The sequence below is a fragment of the Camelus ferus genome, chromosome 11, assembly GCF_009834535.1.
Source record: "Camelus ferus isolate YT-003-E chromosome 11, BCGSAC_Cfer_1.0, whole genome shotgun sequence".
NCBI lineage: Eukaryota > Metazoa > Chordata > Mammalia > Artiodactyla > Camelidae > Camelus > Camelus ferus.
This window is the reverse complement of record NC_045706.1, coordinates 47,654,240-47,670,660: the sequence shown is the minus strand read 5'-3', so window position 1 is coordinate 47,670,660 and position 16,421 is coordinate 47,654,240. Positions and strand designations below refer to the sequence as shown.

The 16,421-nt window shown below is 32.7% G+C and overlaps 1 protein-coding gene and 1 long non-coding RNA gene across 8 annotated transcripts in view; one reads left to right on the top strand and one right to left on the bottom strand.

The window, feature by feature from the left end:
• CTNNA3 (catenin alpha 3) overlaps positions 1-16,421 on the top strand; it is a 1,348,033-nt gene that overhangs the window by 875,211 nt on the left and 456,401 nt on the right. The gene's annotated exons all lie outside the window — the stretch shown is intronic.
• On the bottom strand, positions 7,204-8,852 carry LOC116667181. The gene is made up of 3 exons (XR_004323973.1): positions 8,842-8,852; positions 8,617-8,618; positions 7,204-7,287 (listed from the first exon to the last, which is right to left on the bottom strand). It is a non-coding gene; the product is annotated as an uncharacterized LOC116667181 (long non-coding RNA).

The window sequence follows — 16,421 nt, the reverse complement described above, 5'->3', positions numbered from 1 at the left end:
ACAAGTCGTCGCACATTATAATGATTGTTAGATGCAACATAAATCCACTAATACAGTTTTTCTAGTATACATGGACCTCTGTCTTGCTCTCAATTATTTATACATTATGTTAAAAGGAAAGAATGTTTTAAAAATTGAAGAACATTGATAGATATCAGAATTCTAACCCCCTTGCTTTTAGATTAAAAATCCTGTAAAATTGTTTATTTTTTAACTTGTTAATATTTAATTTATAATGATGTCTCTATGACAGTTTTTTTTTTTCCTTCTTAAGTTTAAACAGTTTTTTAAAGAGTTATCCCATGATAGATGATGATTGAGTATACACTGGTCTCACTGAAATAATGAATTTATAAAATGATACTGATTGAGCTTTACCAATAGCTTAGGAGATGCAGCTGTAGATTCCAAAAGAATAAAGTATGAAAAGTCATGATGGAACTATATATAGCAGTGGTGTAGCAGTGCACTCCTCTTGTGTGTGTTACAATGCCTTCTGCAATAACCATGTGTTATGAAATATATAGAGACAATTTTCTTATCTTGTTTGCTTTTGGAGTCAGCATAAAAATAGTTAGAAAACTACTTGTTGTACCTCTATTATGTGTTAAGTGTTTTACAGGCAATTCAAATGACAATAGTTATATGGGGTAGATTATTGTTTTAGATAAGAAAATCAAGGCTCAGAAGATAAGAAATTTGCTCAAGCCTCTATCTCAAATTTTAAAACCAGAACAAGCAGACTCGACAACCTAAAATCCTGCCACCATGCTTTGCTTAGAAGATGGAACACAAGCAGGGAGTTTTCATTATGGTCTGTTTAGCAGAAAGGAAATATTAGGGAATGATTTCCATTTGTTGAGTTTAAGCTTTTAAAAAGATGAAAATCACATTATGGCTTTTATTCCAATGTGTCAGTCACAAAATCCCTTCTCCTCTGCCTTCTTCCTGCAACTCTGTTTTGTGCTTACTGTGTGCCAAACAGTGCACTGGGCACTATGATACAGTGTTGAACAAGATAAGAGATAATGATGTAGAAGTAGAGACAAATTGGGTAGTAGAAACACTAAAAGTAAAAATTCTTCATGGTGTTGTAAAAACTTAAAAGCTGGGGGTTGGGGGGGTGGATTTTGATCTAATCAAGAACCAAAGAGGACTCTTAGTTGTTTAAATTTGCTCTAAAGGATGAATACATGTTAACCAGAGTTCATAGAGTGATGAGCGTGTGTAAAGGTCCAAAGACCTGAAATGGGGGTGTGTGGTGGCACAGAAAACTGAAAGATAGTTAACACAGCAGACTGAGTTCTCCGGAGAGCAGAATCTGATTACAGTGTATGATATTTTTTAGGAAGTGTGCTTGGGATTAACAGCTGGGGATGGGAATGGGAAAGAAGCAGACGGAGGCAGGAGGAGAACCCAGGCTGAGATGGCCAGATCTTAAACTCCACTTCCATCAGTCACCGGATGCAGGCTGTTCTGGGAAGGTGCCGTCTGTGTGATGGAGTGCCTCAGACAAGGCCAATCAGTCTCTGACAGACTGACAGATGAACATATTTGATAAGCATTCCCAGCAAGTCCTTTGCAAGAGGATCTAAATAGAGCATGAGCATATCCATTTATCCATCAAAGGCATTATGGCTAAATCCCATAGGGCAGGGTTTCTCAATCTCAGCACTTTTGACATTTTGGACGACTTCTCCTCCTCCTCTTCTTTTATTTTTTATTTTATTATTATTATTATTATTATTATTATTATTATTATTATTATTATTATTATTATTATTATTATTATTATTATTATTATCATTATCATCTTTCCTGTGAATTGCAGGATGTTTAGCAGCATCCCTGGCCTCCACTTCCTAGATGCCTGTAGCGAATCCCCCAACACAGTTGTTACAATTAAAAAAAAAGTCTCCAGGTATTGCTAAATGTCTTGTGGGGAGAGGTAAGTCACTCATTGTGGAAGAAAGAAGGGTAGGATAGTGATGGAGGGGTAGGTAAGAACCAGATAGTGCATAGCTTTGTAGGCTGAATCAAGGATTTTTGTCCTTATTCAAAGAACCGGAGAAAGACAATGAAGGATTTTTAAGAAAGGGGGTAAGAAGACCAGACTTGTGTTGAGAGTATCAGTGTGGCTACAGAGTATAGATTGCAGAACAGATGCAAGGAAAATCATCAGGAGAGGCTATCTGAATAGATAGTAATAGATGTTTTAGGGAGGTTCTGGGATAAATGCAAAACTGAAAAGAGACTTGAGAGATACTGGGGCTGGATATAAAGAGTCCGAGGGAAAAAGGTATCACAGATGAATCCTCAGTTTTGCCTTGCACAAATGGGTAGAGAACAGTGTCATTTACTGGTGTATGAAACGCAGAGAGAAAACCAGATGTGGAGGATGAAGACCATGTTGTTTTTGAATGACTTTTCTAAAATTTCAGTTCAAATATCAGGAAGATATTTGGATATGGTTCTAGAGTTCAGAGGACACACTGAAATAGAAGCATTTTAGTGAGATTTTAATATTTACTGGTTAGAACCGTGGATGTGAAATTGAGTAAGAAATTTTCTCTATCCTCAAATTGACATCATAACTAGTAACTTTCCCATAGCAGTTTAAATTTCTTTCCAGACCCTTGCTGTCAGGTTTGCCATAAACACTGATGAAGTTGTCAGATATTTTAAACATTTATTTATCTTTGTTCATTAATAGAATAACAACACAATAAACGGTGCATATATGTGCATGTAGGTGCCCATGCTCACACCCATAGACACACACATATATATTTGGAGTGTGAAAAATAAAAAAGTAGAAATCAGCAAGACGAGTGAATTTTGTTTTTTATTACATGTAGAAATGTATATAATATTTGATACCTAATTATCATCAGATGGAAGGATTGACTAAATTGTTCACCTGGAATTCTGCAGACCACTAATGAATCTTGGAAAAGTGTCAAAGATTTCCAATATTTAATATGCCCCTTTCAGCAGTCAAAGTTATTTCTTCCCTTTCCCTAAAAGAAAATTATAATATGAACAAAATCCTGGCAAGAGTAGGAAAGACAGTTAAATTAAAAACATAACTCATATAGAAAAGTGGAAGTGCTTGGGCTTTCTGTAAAGAATGTACTTGGCCGTGAGACAGCTGCTACATGCAAAAACGAAGGCTCCATGTCTTATAGCAGGACTGGGGAGGTCAAGGCCGGAAACGTAGAGCTCTGGCCAAATGTGCCCAAGTCTATCCAAATGATGGCATATGCTTATTCATATCCCAGGGTTCCCTAGTGCTTTTTTTTTTTTTTTCTTCTCATTTTACACCTCTTCTCAGCTCTCTGGCAGTGTGTAGGGTTTCTGACAATGTCATTCTTCAGGCTAGGGAGTATAATTGGCCTAGAAGGTCATAGTAATTTTATTTTTAATATGAATACTGGAAATATTTGAACAGATTCAACTATTAGCCAGTTGTTAACAGCTAATGACTGTTTCTTCAGGGGTTTAATCACCAGCAGTAAATGAATAAAATAGAACCAACTCAAAATTGGTAACAGGAAAAAGTGAAGTAAAAGAAATAATTTAGAATCATAAGCTGTTACTCAGGATATTCTAAAGCTGAGTATTTTACAAAGAAAGACTAGGAATATTTCATTCATAATCAGGAAAAGGAGTAACTCAACAATTGTGAAAGGCAAGGAAAGAGATAAATATAGGAACTCCAGTTGCAACAGTATATTGTCATATGTGAACAGCCAGAAATAACGTAGGCCCATCTATTACTACTCTTAGGCATTGCTACCAGTCAGATGGCATGTTGAGAGCAACAAAACCCCCACTATTGCAGAAAATTTAGTCATCATTCTGTCTTAACCGTCATTTTAACAAACCCTCACTGTGAAGCATGCTTCATATAGTCATGATGCATTTGGTGACCAGGTCCTAAACATAGAATATACCAGTTTTTGTGCCCTCATCATATATCTTTGGGAATAATGGCCAAAAGGTAAATAATCATCATTTACTCAAAGGAATCGCTTAGCCAGCAACTTGACTGGTCTCACTTATGGCGATTTTATAGTTCAGAGAATTTGTGGCAAATCGATCGGCTAGAAATAATGATGCATGTTGTTTTCTGTCATTTTGTGGTATGCATACCCTTTCTCCCTATATGTATATCCAACATGCATATTTTTCATTCAGTGAAAAATAGTGAATTTAGGGGGAAGCTAAATTCTGAATTGAGCAAATTATAAAAGCAATACTTAATAGGTACTTAGTGGGTATAAAAGATACAATTATAAAAATGAAAAAATAATTGCAAAGCATTGTGTTCATTATTTTTAGTGTTAGACTATCTTGATGTAATCTTTGGTATATTTGATAATATACCTAGAAAATAGTATATTAGCTTTCTGATTCTGCTGATGGTAGATGAGGTAATTTAGACTAAACTTCTCACTGAAAATAACTAAAATAGCTGGACAAAATATTTCTTAAAATATCTTCTTAAAAGCATCAAAGAGTCACAAAAGGATGAGGAAGTCCTGGGCTAAGACCTTGGTAAAAATAGAAATCCAGGGAAATGATTCAGTCATTCTGGTTACTTTTGACCTGCGGGTAGGGCTATCATATAAAGCACAGAATGCTGAGTTACACTTGAATGTCAGATAAACAAGATAAACAAGCAGTGATTTTTTTTTTTGAAATGTAAGTATCTCCCAAATATTTTATGGAGCATACTCACACTAAAAAGTATTCAGTGTTTATCTGAAATGTAAATGTAACCAGAAATTCCATATTTTTATTTTCTAAGCATGGCACCCCCAACCCAAAAGCATTTGTAGTTCTGGAAAGGCAGGGAGAGGGTGAGCAGAATCTTTGACAGCGCTTCAAGAATGTGTAACAGAAGTCCAAGAAAGGAACTTCCAAAGGGAAGAGAGACACCATCTCTTTTTGGCTGGGACCTTGAAGAACTATATGTAGGAATAAAAATGAAACAAAATTAAACCAGCCATCACATATAGACTGGAGCCTATTTTCAAGTCATTTGAGTGGGGGAAAAAAAAAGAAAGAAAAGAGAAAGAAACAAACAAATAACTCAAGCCCTGAGACTTGCTAATGCCCAGGACCAAGAAAATCCCAGATGGAATCATCATCCTGGGTCTCAAAATATTTCAACAAATATTATTTAAATAAAATGTCCAACACATAATCAAGAAACAAAGCATGCCGTAGGACTAAAATTACATGGACACAATACAGCAGGGGGGAAAAATAAAGAGGTAGAAATACAAAATGCTAGAAAAATGAAGAAGGAAAGAAAACAAGGAGGAAGGAAGGAGTCTATGCTTTCTATGTACAATGGGATTTTAAAACATGATTAAATAGGAGAATTATAATTTATAGAAAGTGACATACTACATGTTTAAAAAGAACCAAATAGAAGTGTTGGAAGTGAAAAAAATAGCTGAAATTGTGACTCAGTGAATGGGTTAAATAGCACATTATGTAGAGGTTAAACAGAGGACTGGCTACACATTACTCCCCAAAAAGTACACAAAGAGACAGAGGAGTAAAATGCAAAAGAAGAAACAACTACTGTTAAAAAGAGAGTGTGAAGGTCTAGCATACTTACCATTGGAGTCTCAGAAGGAGAGAAGAGAATGAATATTAAAAAAAGACTTTGGCTGAGGATTACCTAAAACTGATAATAGATTTCAAAAGTCTAATAAATCTGAAGGTGTAAATAAAAATATATCCTTTCCTGGATATCTATGCACTTAATTATGTGTCTTCAAATCATGCAAATTAAAATTTACAAAACTGTTAGGAGAAATAGAAAAATTTATAATCATATTGTCAGACTTTTCCCCTCCAGTTTTACTGAGATATACTTGGCATACAGCACTGTATAAGTTTGTGTACAGTGTAATGATTTGACTTACCTACATCATGAAATCATTACAGCAATAACTTTAGTGAACCTTCATCATCTCATATAGATACAAAATCTGAAAAGAAAATTTCCTTACGATGGGAACTCCTAGGATTTAGAAAGAAATAGAAAATAAATAGAAAATGTTCTCTGTGGCTAAAGCTCTGATAGGAACTCTTGTTTCTGGCAAGAGGAACAACACCAGCAAGAGCCCCAGAGGCTGTAGCATGAGAGGTCCTAGATAGAGAAAGCAAGCCTGCAGAAGAATCCCTAATCCTATAGACCAACCTGTGCAGCTCTCAGCATCTCCTGAGCTATGCGTATGTGGACAGTTCAAAAAGAGTAAACTACGCATACGGAGAGTTAAACTGAAATTTAAACTAACCTCCTCCAAAGGTAAAATAGGACTTATACACTGAACTTAATAACTGAATTGAGTGCTTACTGTATATATACTCTATATTCTCTCTCTCTCTCTCCCTCTCTCTCTCTCTCCCTCTCTCTCCCTCTCTCTCCCTCTCTCTTTCCCTCTCTCTCTCTCTCTCTCTCTCTCTCTATATATATATATATGTATGTATGTATATATATGTATCTCAACATTCCCCAGAGGATAATAACATGATGTATATGGATATAATACCTATAATATACAGGATATAATTCAAAATTATAGAATTTATGGGACAATATCAAACGGTATTATGAGTGTGCCGTTGTAATCCAAGAAGGAGAGAAGAAAGAGACTTGGACAGAGAAACTGTGAGGAAATAATGGCCTAAAACTTTTTAAAAAATTGAGGACAGTTATAAGTTTATAGATTCAAGAAGCTCAGCAAACCCCAAACAGGATAACCTCAGAGAAAACTACACCTAAACAAATTATAATCAAACTGCTAAAATCCAAAGATGAAGAAAAATCTTTAAAACAACTAGAGAAAAATAATATTATGTCCTGGGACACAGCTATTTGTTTGTTTTAGTTTTTGTTTGGTTTGGTTTAGTTGAAGTACAGTTGACTTACAATTTTATATTAGTTTCAGGTGTACCACATAATGATTTAATATTTATAGATTATACTTCATTTAAAGTTATTATAAAAGATTGGCTATATTCCCTGTGTTTACTTATCTTATAGCTTATTTATTTTATACACAGTAATTTGTAGCTCTTAATCCCCTAACCCTGTGGTGCCCCTTCCCCTTTCCTCTTTCCACTGGTAACCACCAGTTTATTCTCTGTGAGTCGATTTCTGGTTTGTTATGTTCATTCATTTGTTTTATTTTTTAGATTCCACATATAAATGGTAACATTCAGTACTTGTTTTTCTCTAATTTACTTCACTAAGCATCATACCTCCAGTTGGGACACAGCTATTTGAATTATTAAAAATTTCTCATCAGAAACAATGGAGACTAAAAGACAGTAGAACAACATTGTTAAGTGCTTAAAGAACTGTTAAGCCATAATTTTATATGCACTGAAAATACTGTCCAGGAATGAGGACAAAATAAAAGTTAAGAAAATTAATCACTAGTCAGACCTGCTCTAAAAAGGACTATAAAGGCCACAGGAAGGGGAATGATAACAAATTAATACTCAGACCTTCAGTAATGAAGAAAGAACAGCAAAAATGGTAAATTTTAGGATAAATGTAAATAATAACAATAACAGTAATTTTTTGTTTAAACTCATAGAAAAATATTGTCTCATGGGGTTTTCAATGTATATTAATGTAATAAATATAAGTATAACCTAAAATTCTGTAGGCAAAAGGACTTACAAAGTAGCAAGATGTCTACATTTTATGTAAAGTAATACAATATTAATTATTAGTAGACCATGGAAATGTAGGTAAACATATTGTAATCTCTGCAGTAACTAATAATAATAATAATAATTGAAAGAGTTATAGCCAAAAAGCCAACAGACACAAAAATCAGCCAATAGATACAAATTACAAAGGGATACAAAAAACTATTTAAACAATTCAAAAGTAGTCAGGGAAGTGAGAGCAGAGAAACAACAACAAATAATAAAATGTTGACCTAAAACAATCATATAAATAATAACATTTAATGCTGACATTCTAAACTAGTGATTGGCAAACTTTCTCTTAAAGAGACAAAGAGAAAATATTTTCTTTTTGAGACCTGTATGGTCTTAGTGTCAACTACTCAACTTCGCTATTGCAGCGTAAACATGGCCGTAAACAATAAGTAAGTAAAAGGTCATGTCTGTGTCTGATTTAAAATTACATTTACAAAATTAGATGGCTGGCCTGTGGACCATTTTTGCTGACTCTTTATATAAACACTCCAATTAAAAGATAGGGAATGTCAAAGCTGATACTGTAAAGCAAAATCTTACTGTATGTTACTTCAAATATAAAAAAAACAAAGACTGAAAGTTAGCAAATGGAAGATAATAAACCATGTACCTCTTAAGCATAAGAAGGAGTGAGGGAATATATTTAGTAGCAATAGCATGGACTTCAAGACAATGTGTATTATTAGAAATAAAGGGGAGTGTTTCATAATGATGAAAAGGACATTCATCATGAAGACATAACAATTTTAAAGGTTTATGTGTCTAATACTAATTTTCAAATACATCAAGCAAAAATTGACAGAACTTAAGGGAAATATAGACAATTCTGTAATTATGATAGTACATTTTAATAACCACTATTTCAGCAATTAATAGAATGTTTAGATAAAAATCAGTAAAGACATAAAAGATCTGAACTATCAACAAACTTTATCTTATAAATATCATAAAAAGCTACAGGTGACTGGAGAACATGTATCCTTTATAAATGTACATAGTGTGTTCACCACATTAGATCCATGCCAGTACATAGATAAGTCAAAATAAATTAAAAAATGATCAGCATTATATAAAGTGAACTCTATGTCCATAACATGATTAAATCAGAAATCAATGACAATACGATAGTGAAGAGAACTTCAAATATCTAAAAATTAAGTAACACACTTTGAAATGATTCACAAGTCAAGACATGTAATATAATAAAAAATATTTTGAATGAATGACAGTGAAAATATTGCATATCACAATTTGTAGGATGCAGCTAAAGTCATACTCAGAGGAACATTTATAGATTTAAATGCTTATGTTAGGAAAGAAGAGCAATCTAAAATTAATGATCTAAGATTCTGCCCTATCAAAACAGAGATAATTAAGTTAAGAGGTAAGTAAATGAAAGAAAAAAAGGTAAAAATAGAAATCAATGAAGTAGAGAACAAACAGATGGTAAAGAGAGCCAACAGCTTATTATTTGAAACTGTTAAATATAAACAAAATTAACAAACTTCTAGCTAGCCTTTTTTTTCAAGAAGAAAAGAAAGAGAACATAGATCATCAGTATTAGGAATATAAAAGGGGTTATTACTAAAGATCCTTTAGGTCCAAATGGTTTTACTAATACATTCTATTAAACGGTCAAGGAAGAAATAACAAAAATTGAATACAAAGATTATTCACAGAATAAAAATTGAGATGGAGGAATCACTGCTCAAGCGAGACCAGCAAAATCCTAATACCAGAACCTTTCAAAAATATTATATAAAAAAGATAATTACAAAGAAAATCCATAATGAATAAGAACACACAGAAAATCCTTAACAAATACTAGTGAACCAAATCCAACAGTACATAAAAAGGGTAATTTACCAACTAGAAACATTAAAAAAAAAAGCATCACCAGAAAGATGTTTTATCCCAGGAAAACAAGGTTGAATTAACACTCAGAAATCAATTACTGTAATTTATGACACTAACTAAATGAAAGAAAAATATTGATCATTTCAGTATTTTAAAAATGTTGATCATTTCAACAGATGCAGAAAAAATATCAGATTAAATTAGCATTTTAGACAATTAGGAATCAATGGAAATTTTCCTCACACGATAAAGGATTCTGGAAAAAAATCTGCAACAAACATCTGACTTAATAATAACATTTTAAAGCTTTCCCTTTGAAATTAGGAATAAGACAAAGATACTTGGTATGACACTTTATTTAACATTGTTCTGAAAGTTCTATAAGGAAAGAAAGATTAGAAAAATAATATGAGAATTGGAAAGGAAGCAATAAAAGTTTTATTATTTGCAGGTAATATGATTATATATATTGCGTACATAGTAAATACAAAGGAATACAAAAACAAATTACAATTAATAGATGAGTTAACCAGGTTTCTGGATATAAGGTCAATATAAAAAAAAGCAATTGCGCTGCTATGTACTGGCAAAAAATTGTCAGAAATGAAATTTTATAAATATAATATAGATAATAGCATCAAAAATATCAAATACCCAGGAATGATCTAACAGAAAGTTGTGCAAGATCTTTATGCAGAAAACCAAAAAGCATAATTTAAAAAATGCATTAAGTCTCATATATATATACACACATACATATATATGTTTATATTTCAGTGTATGTACATATATATACATGTGTATAATATATACACATACACATCATGAACTGTAGACCCAATATTATAGAGCTGGCAAATATCCCCAGATTGATCTACAAATTTAATGCAGTGCCAATCAAAATCTTAAAAAAGATGTATTTATTGAACTTAGCAAACTAATGAGAAATTTCATATGGAAAAGCAAAGGGACAAGAATAGGTTATATACTGTAAAAAAGAATATATTGATCATTAGTGCTACCATGAAATGTTTTCTTCTCTCCTTCTGCTTGAGGTGATAAATGGCCGTCCATACGACTTACTTGTCAATGAAATGTGGAAGTGACATGTGTTACTTCTGGATAGAAGCTTTAAGAGCCAGTAAACAACTCATTACACTCTCACTCTCTACTTACCTCTACTACAGTAATTAGCAATATGTATAGGAGATTGGCTGCTTATCAGCCTGGGCCCCTGAATTAGGATAGATCAAGTAGTTTCTCCAGACAACACAAAATGGATATACACAGTGAGATCAAGAACAACAAAATAAATACTCTGTTCTTATTGTCCCCTGCAATTTAAGGCGTTTTATTACAACTGCAGCTTCAGCTAATCTCTCCTGACTAAAGAATGTATAATATAGAAGTATTTGTTCTATGAGACTTATCAAGACTCGTTATAAAGCTATAGTAACTAAGACCATGTTGTACTGGATCAAAGAGAAACAAATAGAGATGAAGAAATACACCTTTATTATGATGATTTGACATTACAAAGAACTGAGGAATATACGCTGTTTTCAGTAAATGATACTCTGACAAGGAGATACATATGAAAGAAAATAAAGTCGGTTCTACTTCATACTCTACACAAAAACCAATTCCATGTGCATTAGAAACTTAAATAAGAAAGGCAAAACGTAAGTTTTTAGAAGATAATGTAGAAAAATATCTTCATGAACTTGGGGTAAAAATAAGTTTTTAGTGGGACTCAAAAAGCACTAAAAAATAAATTATTGACAGTATTTCTCTTAAATTAGGTTTTGTCATGATGATTTTAAGCCTATAAAATCTCCTTTATATATTTCTATTTTGTTTTATTTCACTATGTAAAAGCTTAAAAGAAGAAAAGAAAATATCCTACCCAATTCATCTTTAATATTTTTTCCTCACTATTTAAGTTTCATACCTAAATGCATTTTGTTAAGTCACTATGACAGAGATCTGTACCACAGTATGATTAATTACAGGAACAACTGTCCTTGTCTTTTATGTTTTCTAACTAGAAGATTATACCTTGTAATATAAATCTTTCCCTCAATTAATAGAAGGGCGATAGAACACTGTTGGTTTATTTGGTTCTAGACAAATTTAAAATAATGAAAAGTACACAATATACATTTTCTCTTTATATGAAATATAAGAAAGTTGTTGATATTATTTAACAATCCAGTTTGAGGTATTTTACTAAATTGTCTTCTGATACTTTCGTGTTTATTAGACTGTGGACTTTAGATAAAAAGCAAACCCAACATGATTATTCCACAGATTAAAATTAAATATTGACTTAATTTTTTCTGAGATGCTAGCTTATTCACTGATATGACATAGTCATATGAATTTAGTACATGGAATATTTGAGATTTATTAGTTTGAACCTAGAATTTATTACTAAAAATAAGATAGAAAATGTTTATATTTTCTACAAAAGCAATCCCAATTTACATTTATTATAATGTTCCTCTGGCTTGGTTTTTGAGTTACATACTCACAAAATAATTGAAATAGAAAATGGACCAAAGGGACAGCAACTCAAAGTTTGCCTGCAATGGTGAGTTATCCTTTTCCACACCCACGAGGTAGGGTCTTCTCAAGCTTTAGAAGATGTTCAACATCAAGTCGTTGTCAAAGATCTCCTGTCTATGTTAGAAGAAAAGGTATTTTATAGGTTAATAAACTACATGATACAAAAGAGAAGAAGAAAATTTACTAGGATACTGGTCATTTACTGGGAAGCTGGCCACCCTGTATCTTTCATGGTTAGCATGTTAAAATATTTAATACCAAAAGGGACATTATAGCTGATGAAACGTTGGGTCACTTTTCTGTGTAAAGTAAATCCTAAAATTTCATTAAATCTTTTGAATTAAGTTGTTTCAAGGGCTGAAGCAGTAAACAAAATTACTGATGGGGCTGGCAAATAGAATAGGTTGTCCATTTAGCTCAAAAGTAGATAGAATAAAATTAAAATGCTGAAGAATAATACATATCTCAAAAAGGCTTAACTAAATTTTGAATAAGGATAGTTCAGAAATTTTCATTTACTCCCCTATTTTCACCACGATCAATAGGGGAAGAAACTTTTTTAATCCTCTCATAATGGTGAACTGGATGTTGCTACATGCTACCCATAGCTTTCCTCATAGTTCAGATGAGCTTGAGAGAGAAACAGAGAAGCTGAATGGAAAGATTTTGAATATCTCTAATAAAGCTTTACTCCAACCATCTTTAGAAATATAATTCATGGGGTTTTTGTTTTTGAACAAACAAGAATAAATTTTAAAACAATCTCTTGTAATTCCTACCAGGAATAATAGAGTAATACTTTAGTGTACATCCTTTTAGATTATTCAGCAATAAATATGTATATCTACACATAAAGCCACATTGTATTACACTCATATTATTAACCTGTTCTTTTACTTAAAATGCCTTGAACCCCTCTCCATGCTATTAGGCCTTGTTCTGTAATATAATTCTTCATGGCTATGTAGTATTTCATTAAAAAGCTAAGCTATATTATATTTACTTAACCAATCTCCATTTGGTCATTTATTATATACTATTTATTTATTAAATACTACTGTGCTGTCATTAAGTTAAATTTCAATATACAGTTTTAGTTATTTCATTAGAGTACACTTCTGAAAGTGAATTGCTATTTCAATGTCTGCATATTTGAAATTTTTAAATATGCATTGCAAAATACTCTTCACATGTAGAAACAGGAGCTTCTTAAATGAGGCTTTAGTAGCCATTTGATAATATGCATCTCTTAAATGTTGTAAACTTAGAATCCACTGAGTAGCAAGAGGAGGAATAAAGAATCCTCTCCTCTGGGGTGAGTGTATGTTTTACAACCTAACAGTTCATCCATTAAAAAAAAAAATTCTTGACTTTGTACAATGTCAAGATCACTTTAAATCTTAGAATCACAGAATACTGAAGGAAACATATGGAAGAAAGATGCTGACTGCTATAGAAGAACATTTTGCATAATGATATGTCAAAATTTTTTTCATGGGTTGATAAAAATATTGAGTGAGAGGTGCATTTGTTGTGGGAACATTTTCTTAATATACAGAAGTAGCTTAGATGAAGGGAATTTAAGACCAATCAGGACTTAATAGGAAAAAAAAATTGGGATTCTAATACACTAACATTTTTGTAAGTGATCTGGAAGTGGAAATACAGAATGAAAACACCAAGGAGATGCCAAATTGATGGATTAAATTAGAGGAAGTATTTATAGTTCTGGAAGATTAAGCAGAAATGAAACAGATCAGATTCTTTTGTAATAAATATGCTATATTAAAAAGAAATAATCAAAGCCATCCCTGTATAATGATGAGATTTGGATGGAAAATAATAACAAAGAGGAAGGACTTGACCATTACTGTAGATTCTCTATTGAAATCTCTGGATTGATTTTTTTAACAAATGGGTTTAAAAAAATGTTGGTAATTGGTAAGATTTGTTTGTTTATTTTGAGAGGAAAAACCCCAGAATGGGTTAGGATATGCCGTATGTATTGTGTGTAGGTCTACGTGCTATACTTTGATTAAAGAAAAAAAAATGGATGTAGAAAAGACCCAGGTAAAATTAAGGAAAATAATCAGTTAGAAGATTTTGCATGTGGGGACCATTTTAAAACATAAAACGTGAGAGGAAATAATTTCTAATTTCATATTGGTTTGGGACGTATATAAAAGATGGACACAGGCTTATCAATTTATAGACTAGTACTTGAAATGTAGCTCTTTGTCAATCAGCACCCACCTAGACCCAAGTCTGGCTCTTCCAAATTCCAGATAACCTTAAATGAGGTGGTTGTCTCTATATTGTTGTTTTTAAGAATTCTAAAAGGAAAACACATTAAAGATACTGCTACTCATGCTCACTTAACAGTAGTTTTTGTGAAAAGTGGCTCAACCTCATTTCTGCAATTTAGAGCATCTATGCTAATGTCTTCAATCTGGATTTTGTCCCAGAAACTATTTTTATTTTTTTCTGTCCAAAGCGTAAGATACCTGTGGCATGTCTCTCTCAATCAGTGGTGAAGTAAGCCTCTCTTGTGTTGTGTCTCAGTTTCTGCTGATCTCACATATCACCATCTATATTTCTGGGGTATGATCTCCTCTAAACCAAAAACTATCTAAGTGAATTTTATTTACAGCAAAAAACCTGTATTTCAAGCAAGATCATTCCAAACATACAAATATACCAGCCACCCAGTCATTGTTTTATGATGCTGTTATTCACAGACAGACAGAAACGTACGTTAATTTCCACAGGTACCTAACATTTAAGTTTTCTAGATAATGTCATGTCATTGCAAACAGATACATTCTAGTTCAGAGTTCATGGCTTGTCTTTGTATCCCCAGTATTTAAATCTGTAAGAATTTAATGCTTATTTTTGTTATTGATAATTGTGAGGATAGTAGTTCTTTTTTGGTGTTTGTGATAATAGCAAATAAAGATAAGAGAAGGGGAGCTTGCTACAATGAAGTGAAAATGGGTTTACCTGTTTTCTCAGTTAGTTAAATAAGGGAAGAAAACATTTATTAAACATCATCCAGGAACTAATATAGGTGTTTTACCTAAATAATCCTTTAGATTAGTGCTTCTGAGTATTTAATGGGCCTGGGTATCTTGTTAAAATTCAGATTCTGATTCAGTAGGTCTGAAATGGGACCCAAGATTCTGCATGTCTCACAAGCTCCCAGATTGTGTTGATGGTGGGAGTCGGCCTAGGACACTTTAAGCAACAAGGTTTTACACAGTTCTGTGAGGTAATATTATAATGGTAATTGTACTGATGATGATAATAACAGTAGTAGTGTAGCATATACCATCTTACTGGAACAAAAATTCTATATGTTGGTAAGACAGATCCAGTGAACAAACATATAAAACTAAATTGGGGAATAGTAAAATAATACAGCTAGGAAAGAAACATAATGCTAAAGTGCATTAACTATCTCTAAAAATACTCAGCTAAACTCTAGCTAGGGTAGATTTTGTTTACATTAAAACAGTATTGTGACAGAAGACATTTACCTTTTATTTTAATCCATAGCACCTCCTGTCAACAGGATGCTTAAAATCAGCAGTTTTCTTCATGCTCTGTGATTAGTCTATCCAGTGCATATGCAAGTGAACTTTCAATAATTATTTAAAAGGTTTATCAGTAAAGTTTCAAATGCCTGATTCAGGTGAGTCAGATATTCTGCCCTAGAAGCACTCAGGCTGGCCTCTCAGAAAAGCAAGCACGTTCCTTTTGGTTATATTAGTTCCAACATTGCCCCATTCTTAAAATTTGCCACAGGAAGAGCTGCTCAAGTTCAAAGTCAGTACAGCCAAAGTCACTAAATATTTCAGCTCCAAACAACAGATTTACAAGCACTAAGCTCTGGAAACACATCTATGTTAAGTCCAATGAGGCCAATTACCCTAACAATTCTAAGGTCACTGCCTTAAAAATGCTTAAATAGGGGCTTCTGCTGACTCTCATGACTTTTAAGATACTACTTTGATCTTTGAGCTGAAGAATTGCCCTAGTCTGTCTAGGGAAAGTATTAAAATGTTGTGTTACTACAGAGTAGCCAGTAAGAAATTGATTATCTTGAGGCAGTGAGACTATTAATTGAGTAACTCTAGCCAGAGTCTTAGGAACTATCCTTGACACCTTCTTAATTCTCGCTTCTCACATTCAACGGGTCATAATTCTGTGAATTTTGCATGTTAATTATCCCTCGA